The following is a 9,319-nucleotide window of genomic DNA, read 5'->3' on the forward strand; positions in this document are numbered from 1 at the left end:
CTCTTTAGAGTAATAATCACGCTTTGTATTGGTAAAGTAATTAAGAAATAGACAATTGTACACAAGAAATCTAAGTGAGATTGGTATTAAATCTCAGAGAGTTGGAAACTGACATTACTTGGAAGAAAAATTCCAGTAATGGTTCAAACAGCAGCAATAGTTTTGGTACACCAGATGTCTCAGTTTGGAAGGATGATGGAGGATCTATGTTCTGAGAGGTTCACATTTTGCCATGTTACTTCTCACAGAGGATCCTCCTCAGGGAAGGAGGAGTAATGTTTAATTGAATTTACTTATGACTGGGAATTGATTCATAAGCAACTGGAGATAGGGCTTTCTGCAGTGCCTTTCTCTTTGGTAGAATGAATTGCCGATACACAAATTATAGTCTGGTTCTGTACCATACCATTAATTTACCATAGTATTTGACTATTCTGAAAAAAACATCGCTCTAAGTGCTATCCTGACAATATCTTTGAGGTTTTACTGACAGGCAGGGAACATATTCAGAATGGCTGTAGATATTGAGTATGTAATAGAAAGTATTTATTTATCATAGAATCATAGAATGGTCTGGGTTGAAAAGGACCACAATGCTCATCCAGTTCCAACCCCCTGCTGTGTGCAGGTCACCAATCAGCAGACCAGGCTGCCCAGAGCCACATCCAGCCTGGTCTTGAATGCCTCCAGGGATGGGGCATCCACAACCTCCTTGGGCAACCTGTTCCAGTGCCTCACCACCCTCTGGCTGAAAAACTTCCTCCTAATATTAAACTTAACATCCCTTGTCTCAGTTTAAAACATTCCCCCTTGTCCTATCACCATCCACCCTCGTAAACAGCTGTTCCCCCTCCTGTTTATATGCTCCCTTCAAGTTCTGGCAGGCCACAATGAGGTCTCCCCCCAGCCTTCGCTTCTCCAAGCTAAACAAGCTCAGTTCCCTCAGCCTTTCCTGACAGCAGAGCTGCTCCAGCCCTCTGATCATCTCAGTGCCCTCCTCTGGACCCGCTCCCAGAGCTCCACGTCCTTCTTGTGCTGGGGGCCCCAGGCCTGGACACAGTGCTGCAGCTGTGGCCTCACAAGAGCCAAGCAGAGGGCGACAGTCACCTTCCTGTCCCTGCTGGCCACCCTTTTTAATGCAGCCCAGAACACAGTTGACCTCCCGGGCTGCAGGTGCACACTGCTGGCTCATGTCCAGCTTCTCATCTACTAGTCACTACAGTAAAAATCATTCTAACTTGAAGATTTTGGAATCTCTAAAACTTCTTCTCTAGGATTCTATGTGACTGACATACCCAAGACTAATGTTTTCCATGCCAAAGTCACAAGGCTCATTCTCTGCTTTTCTACCTTCAGATTTAATTTTAAAGGAGGAACAATTCTTTGCCATCTGGATCTGAGATTTTCTGCACATCGTCAGAAAACCATTTCTGTTGTACTTGCCCTTTGTGAACCATTTCCAGCTGAGAGATTTCAGATGCAAGCAGTTGACAACTGATAATCAAGAGTTTTTGAAGGTCTTTCAAGGCTGACGCTAGAAAGAAAAGTGGCTTTTCTTTAGGTCTTCCCACATACAAATCTCAGAAGACCCGTTTTCAACTGTTAAACTGGACAACTCTAGTTTGTGGGATTTTCACTAGTGCATTTAGACTGTAACACATCAGAGGTGGAAAATGGATCAATCGCAAGGAAGTCGCAGACTTTAGTGACTGCACCTCCATAGAAGAGACATATTAGTTCAGGTCAGATGCCCTTCCATTCTTGGCCTGCCACTTCTGCTTTCTTGCTGAGCTGTGCACTTGAACTACTGAATGCTCAGTTATATCCATTTCCATACAAACATAGCTGCAGTAGGCTGACATTTGGATATGCTCTTTCACACAGGCAAGATCTGCTTTCTCCAAACTATCTTCTCTCACATTTGCAGGAGGATCTTCTGGCTGGCTGGCTGTATGCTCTCTTCTTCCACAACAAGTTTCTTAACCCCACCAACATTGCCAGGAGGTTCAGGGTTACTTGTCAGCTTGTTTATCCAGATGTGTGAACTTATCTGATTCTTTGCACACTTGAAGGTCTATGGCAAGCTTATTTGTTTGCTTCAATTTCTTCTGTTCTGAAGACTGAAATGTATCTTTTATTTGCCTGAGCTTAGCAGACGTGTCTGTCAAACCATCTTCTTTTGTCACTTCTGAAGGAGATTCCTCACCACAGCCTTATTCTATAGCATTACATTCCATTAGACTGTTAACTATAAATGTTTCCTCAGGTGTCCTCTGTGAAAGGCAAGCTGAACTGCAACATTTTGCCTCCCCTGCCTGGAGAGAATGGTCATTATTTGCCAAGGAAGTGTTATTGGAAAGATGTTGTAATATGAGAGGATGATTTTTTCCAGGGGTTATCATGCACATTCTGTTGAAGACTCAAAACACTTGACTGTTTTAGCATTAATAGGCTCTGTGAGGCTTTGGATGAGCAAGTTGAAGCAGGGACAAGATAGATTGATAAGATAATCAATGTGTGGGATTACAGACCTTAGAACTGAAGACTGGTCTGGGTTTTGAAACCCCCCAGGAGCTGATCCTGGGGGCATTTCCAGTGAGGTAGTTTCTTTGTCACTATTCTTGACACATAAGATATGGAAAAGAAAAAAAAAAACACCACCGGGAGCAAAATCCTTCACAGAGTGCATAATCAAGAATAAATTCCTCTCTGTATTAAGAAAACTCTGAGTTGCACAAGTGGATGCGATGCCTTTCTTGTATCAAGGCTGCCTGAATGAGAAGCTGAATATGGAATAAACTACTTGAATATTCTTCCTCATAAAACAACTGTAGCTTTGCTATCAGTTTTGTTAATCCTCTGTAACCACCAAGTTGTTTCCAGAGGTGGTGGTAGTGGGGGACAAAACGCATACTGGCAGAAAAGAGCTTTCAGGTATAAATGAAGCATTTGTAGAGGACCTGGTGAATCACAGTAAAACATGTACAAACACCTGGACCTCACTATCACCTCACTTGCCTTTCATATGTTTGAAACACCAGCAAGTTAGTTGACAAGAAACATGCACAACACAGAAGTAGGTTTCAGGAAATTAAATAAAACTGAGGAATAAACCACTTACATTCAAAAGGAGACATTTGTAAGCCTGTAAATGTACAGAGTGATTTCTTTTGAACCACTCAAGTTGCTAGGAAAGATTACAGGCCACGTAGGAAGCTGAGTTTCCTTGGTGCTGCATTATATTCTATTTCTCACCCTCTCCTGTTTACAGCCCTCTCTCTTGCTTTTTCTTCTGCTGTCATCTAGCAGCAGTTAATAGTACTGGAAAAGAGGGTCTAGGTTAATATTGTGACATCTCTAAGTACAGCAAGCATTATTCCTGCAAACCAGAGGCTTGTAAGAGGTCCAAGGCTTGCTTAGACTTGCTTTACTATATAGTCAGTCTAAGCAAGACCTAACTTAATTTTGCACATTAGTGTCCAACAAGTACCAAGTGAAAATACAAAATCAATTTCCTATTCTCATAAATCTTTTACATTCATCGCCCTAGCAATGGCAAAACAGTAGACCTGGGCAGCCTGGTCTAGTATTAAATGTGGAGGTTGGTGGCCCTGCATGTGGCAGGGGGTTGGAGATGCATGATCCTTGAGCACCCTTCCAACCTGGGCCATTTTGTGATTCTGTGATTCAGAATTGCTGATTAGACTAAGCAAAGCCTCTCAGTTTTTAGAACTGTATTAGTATATAAGCAGCTTTGATTTAAGTGACTTTAGATACTTTTCATTTTAAAGCACATGCCTAAAATGCTGTAATTATAAGGACTCACATATTTCAGGCCGAGAGATTTGCTTCTTATTTGACTCTTTCAGCAGAGAGCTAAGTCCAACAACTATGATGTCTGTCATTTTAACTGGAGAAGAGCTGATCTCTGCATTTTCTCTTCTAAGTGAAGAGACGTGTCCAAGCCAACCAGTCTTACGTTTAAGGATGTCAAAACTCAACAGAGATAGGAAAAATCTTTTTCCTCCTTACTTGCTGCAAGTTAAATATTAACTTAGTAAATTATACAAAGTTTGGTTTAAAAATCAAACACGTAACCCATTTCTTGCTGATATACAGAAGTCTGACCCTCCTCTGGAGCTTTTACATCTGTGGAAAGCTTATGTGTTTAGAATAGAAGAAAGGAGATCAAGGGGTTATTACATGCAAGGGGTTATTTATATGGTCTACGTAAGCCAAATTGGTTATGTGCAAAAAAGTCACTATTTACACTTTGAACAATCAAGCAGCAATTAGGAAGTGTTAAAGAAAAAATATCAGTGCACTATAACTTTTTTTTTATATATATTTATATATGTGTATAAATATATATACATGTACACATGGTTATCAGACTTCAATTTTTAATAGAAGCATGATATATATTAGCCTTTAATATTATTCAGGAAATCAACTTTATCAGCTTAAGTGGCAGAGTGTTTTGAATGTTTCTAAAAATTGTTGTGAACTTGTGTTGTCATGGAAAAAAATGGGTGGGCATGAGCTGTAAGTTAACATGTAGTGCTATGTTATAGATCCCCAGCAGAAGGGCAGCAGTAAAACACAGATGTAGTCTCAGACACTGCTCATGTAAAACTCAAATAGTTGCTGTGACAGGTATTCCTCCTGTACAAATATTTGTTCTTACTGCCATGGTGCTTTTGTTTTTGCATGCTGTAGTTGCTAAGAATAGAATTTCCGTAAGTCACCACAATACTGCCCTAATGAAAGTCTGCAAAAATATAATGTAATTGAGTCATGGACCTGACTAGGCACAGCAATTCAGAGCAGATGAATGGGTGCACTCATCACCACACCTTTGAAGACCAAGGTATCAGAGCTGCCAGAAAGTTGCATTGAGTGCACAAATTGAACAGCAAGCACTCCTTAATGCCTTCATGCAGACAGATTTTGCTGTACAGGAAGGAAAACACTGATGCAATTAAATGCCATAAACAAGAATAAAATCCCTTTCTCTCCACCTTTTGCTCATTGATGATGTGTTTGACTGCTTCTAGAAACTGAGAAAAGGGAAGAAAGGGCATTCCAGCAACTGTCAACAGACATTCTGATACACAACAAGAAAACTAAGCATATTGATATTTAATCTGGACTCATTGCAATACCTGCTTTCTCTACAGACTTCTGTATTGTTTCTGCTAGTTCCTGGTTTGCAGTCTCCTCTGGCTGCATGTCTTCCCACCCAGGACATTCTTCTTGAGATAAACAGAGCATTGCAAAAGAGCTCAGAGCAACTGAGATATCAGGAGCCTGCATAAGAGCACATCAGTGCCTGGAGAAAGAAGGCTATCCTATACATACATCTATGATGTATGTCTCATGAGCAGAGCAGGTCGTACAACCACAACAACAAAAGTAACCTCATATTCAGCTAAATTGCAAAAATATAGCAGGAATGCTAAGGGGACAGAGACAGAATATGTGTGGAAAGTTTCTTAATGGGAAGGTACTGCTTACTTTTAAGTGAGGAGGAGGTGGAAGATCACTGGGTCACTGGAGACCTGATAGTTTCATGACCATTGGGACCAACTGAGCCCCTTGGTCCCTGACTCAGAGGGCAGCTTATTGGGCAGAAGTTCTTGACTCCCTGCAAAGAAGTGACCCGGTTACAGTTCCAGGGGGGAACTTGACCAACTGATTGAGAGAATTCAGGAAGCAGTCTGATTACAGTTATTACATGAAAGAGCCTTAGTGCCAAACCAGAAATCTCCAACAACAATGCTGGCTGGGCCAGAGCAAATGATCTACCTGGTGGAAAGGAGGAGTTGTGTGTGTATTCCCTCCAACACCATGGTGGCTCTAGAGCCAATAGGTATGCCCCAAAATAAGAAGGCATTTCAATATGCCTGGGGCTTATTAGTCTTTTGGAGAAAGCATATCCCGGATTTCTCCATCATTGCTCAACCTTTGTATGATCTAACCTGAAAATGATCCTGAAATTGGATTGGTCCCCTGTACATGAGGAAGCCTTGAATTAATTGATTTTTGAGGCAAACTCACCAGGCCTTAGGACCAATACACCCCAGTGACCCGTTGTGCCTTGCTTGGGGATTTGCCCCACATGGACTTTTGATACACCTATGGGCCCAGATGTCCCAGCTAGATGGATGGGGTTTTTCTCACACACCTTTAAAGATTCTGAAAGATGATACTCTGCCTGAGAAAAGGGGCTCTTTCTGGTAACTTTAGGATTCAAGGAGGAAAGACAAACCATTTTGCAGCAGTCAGTCATTCTGCATGGGCCCTTCAAGGTCTTAAGGCTGGTGCTAGCAGGGATACCTCTGCCCAATGGAGTAGCACATTGGGAAACAAGAAGCAAATCGTATGCTCAACTGGATCATTATTTTCACCTCTTTGAAGGGTCACCTATGACCCTTCCCATGCAGGAGATTTCTAATATGGGATCTTTAACCTAAGTTGCTGCTTCTCTTATAAAGAATACCCCTCCATTCCAGGAAGAAATGAGGAATGTTTGGTTTGTAGACACCTCTACCAGGCACAAAGGGGAGGCATGGAAATACTGAGTGGTAGCCAGTGCAAATAGAAACCAGAGATAATGTTTTTAGTGAAGGGAAAGGCTGTGCCCAAGTCAGGGTGTTAGTTACAATTTCGGAGATACTTAGTAGAGAAAAGGACAACCTCAAACTGGTATGTGAATATACTGATTCATGTGCAGTCTTCAAGGGATGCACCGAGTGGCTCCCCTTCTGGGAACAAAATGCTTGGAGGTAAACCAAGTCCTGGTGTGGCAGAAAGAGAAGTGGGAGGATATCCTGGATATCACAAAGGCAAAGGAATGTGAGGTAGGCTGAGTGGTATCCCACCAGACAGGGTTGGATCCAGCACACAGGCAAAGCTGTGAAATGAAAGAATTAACTACACTCCTTTTGATGAATCCACTAATACACCCCACTTTCTTTCCCAAACACTGAAAATGGGTGATGAGTGGGAAAATTTACTGGAGTTGCTACATGTAAAAAGGGAGCATTAAAGATCATTGTATCTATCTAAGGAAGACAGCTATCTATCTATCCATGTATCTATCTAAGGTTGACAGAACACTGGAACAGTTTGCCCAGAGAGTTTGTGGAGTCTCCTTCTCTGGAGATATTCAAGACTTATCTGTACGCCGACCTGTGTGACCTACTGTAGGGCACCTGCAGAGAGGTTGGACTCAATGATCTCTTGAAGCCCCTTCCAACTCCTACAATATTAGGATTCTGTGATTTTCCCCTCTTTTCTCATCCTTTCACTTGTTTTCCCTCTATTCCTAACTTTTCCACTCTTATCCCCTTCTTCTCTGGATGAAGTGTCCAAAGGAAGGCTATAGAATGGTGAAGGATCTGGAGGGCAGGGTGTTATGAGGAGCAGCTAACTCTCTTGGTTTGTTCAATCCTGAGAAGAAGAGGCTGAGAGGAGGCCTCATGGCAGCCTAACGCTTCCTCACAGAGAGATTTGGGGGCAATCACTGACCCCTGTTGATAGTGACAGGACCCAAGAGAGTGTCATGAAGCTGTAACAGAATGAGGTTCAGGTTGGATATTAAGAAAAGGTTCTTCATCAGGGAGTGGTTGGGTACAGGAACAGGCTTCCCAGGGAAGTGGTCATGGCACTGAGCTGTCAGAGTTAAGCATCTGGACAATGCACTCAGACATATGATCTGATTTTTGTGTGATTCTTTGTGGAGCCATAAGTGGTATGTGGTGATCCTTATGGGTCCTTTATAACTAAGGATATTCTATGAATCTCTGAAAAAACAGTCTCCATTTTATTTATAATCTCCCTTTATGTATTGAAAGATTGCAGTGAGGTCTTGTTACAGCCTTCTCTCCTCCAGAGCGAAGAAGCCCAGCCCTTCTTCACAGGAGAGGGTTCCAGATCTCTGAGCATCTTCATGACCCACCTCTGAACCTCCTCCAACAACTCCACATCTTTCTCATGCTGAGGGACATGAACACAATATCCCAGATGGCTACTCTCAAAGGCAGAGGGGAACAATCCCTTCCCTGCCCTATTGCCACTCTTCTGCTGATGGGCGCAGTTGGCCTTCTGGGCTACAAGGACATACTGCTTGCACATGTCCAGCTTTTCATCCACCAGAACTCCCCAAGTCATTCTCTGCAATGCTACTCTCAGTTAGTACTTTTATCATTCTGTACACATATCTGGGATTACCCCAAAACGGGTGTAACACCTGTCACTTGGCCTTGTTGAACCTCATTCAGTTCATGTTAAGGTCCCTTTGGGCAGTATTCCTTCCATTTATCATGACAACCACACCACTTGCTTGGAGTTCTTTGCAAAGAACACTTGCTGAGAGTGCCCTTGATCCTTCTGTCTAGGTCATTGATAAAGATTTTTAAGAGTACCATTCTCAAGAAAGACTCCTGGAGGCCACTGCTCATTACTGGTCTCCATCTGGACATAGAGCTGTTGACCACAACCCTCTGTCTGCGGCCATCCACCCAATTCTTTATCCATCTAACAGTCCACCCTTCAAATACGTATCTGTACAGTTTATAGAGAAGGATATCATGCGAGACCATGTCAGTGGCCTCACAGATGCCCATTATATAGTTCTTTGGTTTGGCAATCTTAAATCATGCATTCCTCCTCAGGCAGATCCAACTGTCACAGAAAGGAATATGTGTCTTTATTTCCAATGTTGTTAGCTTCTAGAGCTAGATAGAATTAACTGTTGATAAGTCTTCTCCTTATGGCCTCTTAAACAACTTTCTACTCCTCCCATTTGTTGAAAGCTGATACTATTTTGTACCTGTAGACAATAATAACATCTTTGCTCCTTGTAACAACACCCCAATATCAATGATTCAGTAATGTTTCTAATCTTGTCATTCTGTCATGGAGTTGAGAATTGCGCTGTAGAATTTAGATAACCAATTACACAAACAAACAGGAGTATTAAATCCAATTGTTAACATTTACATTCATAAGATTGTGATAAAATATTCTAAATGATTCATGGTACATTCCTCCGCAATCCCAATTGGAATCCCATAACTGAGTCAGTCAGGTTAATAAACATTGCATCTTTGAAGAAAATGCAAGAGGTGATAAGCTAAAATTGATAAGATCCTGAAATTACTGGAAAAGATATACATCTACCTTACAAATACCAAGTCTGAAAAGCAGCATATGCCCCCTGCAAGCACACTGCTGTCCAGCAGCAGCTCTTGGCTTGTTATGAAACATTAGCTCCCAAAGCCAGCTTGCTTGGAGACCTTTTTCCAGTGCATAT

General features: G+C 42.0%; 1 pseudogene; it reads right to left on the reverse strand.

Annotated features, from left to right (window-relative positions):
* Positions 1–1,270: 1,270 nt before the first annotated feature.
* Positions 1,271–8,175, reverse strand: LOC146543047 (uncharacterized; annotated as a pseudogene).
* Positions 8,176–9,319: the final 1,144 nt, after the last annotated feature.

Source organism: Meleagris gallopavo, chromosome 20 (assembly GCF_905368555.1).
Source record: "Meleagris gallopavo chromosome 20, MGAL_WU_HG_1.1, whole genome shotgun sequence".
Taxonomy (NCBI): Eukaryota; Metazoa; Chordata; class Aves; order Galliformes; family Phasianidae; genus Meleagris; species Meleagris gallopavo.